Below are 522 nucleotides of genomic sequence, written 5' to 3' on the forward strand. Positions count from 1 at the left end.
TCAATTTATTTGACAATTTGGCTGTTCCTCGTAATTTTATATCATCTGACTTTTGGTTAATGTTATGTATCCTAGGTATGTCTTAATTTTGCTTAAGTGATATATTTCTTGTTGAACTCAATTATGGTATATATAAAAAAGGAATAGCATAATTATCGAACCTTCGTCAACCTAATGAAATGATAATGACGATGATGGTAACACTACTAATACTACTTCTCACAACAATACAACAGTTTGTTTCTTATTCTGGGGATACTTTTTCTGGAATATTCCCATTCCTAACTTCTGAATACCTTCTCATCGATATGAAAATAATTTAAAGAGAAAGGGGACACAAGACTACATATACATTTTTCATACATGCGCATATATTTATTCATATCTCTCTGTGTATTCTTATGTGTGAATATTTTCATTAAACAATCTTTGAATTAATTACCAAGATCGCAGGAGTGCTATGATTATCTGTTTAACAATAGTTAAGGAAATATGTTCGTTCCTGGACGATTTTCTCTTCAT

The sequence above is a fragment of the Penaeus monodon genome, chromosome 23, assembly GCF_015228065.2.
Source record: "Penaeus monodon isolate SGIC_2016 chromosome 23, NSTDA_Pmon_1, whole genome shotgun sequence".
Taxonomy (NCBI): domain Eukaryota; kingdom Metazoa; phylum Arthropoda; class Malacostraca; order Decapoda; family Penaeidae; genus Penaeus; species Penaeus monodon.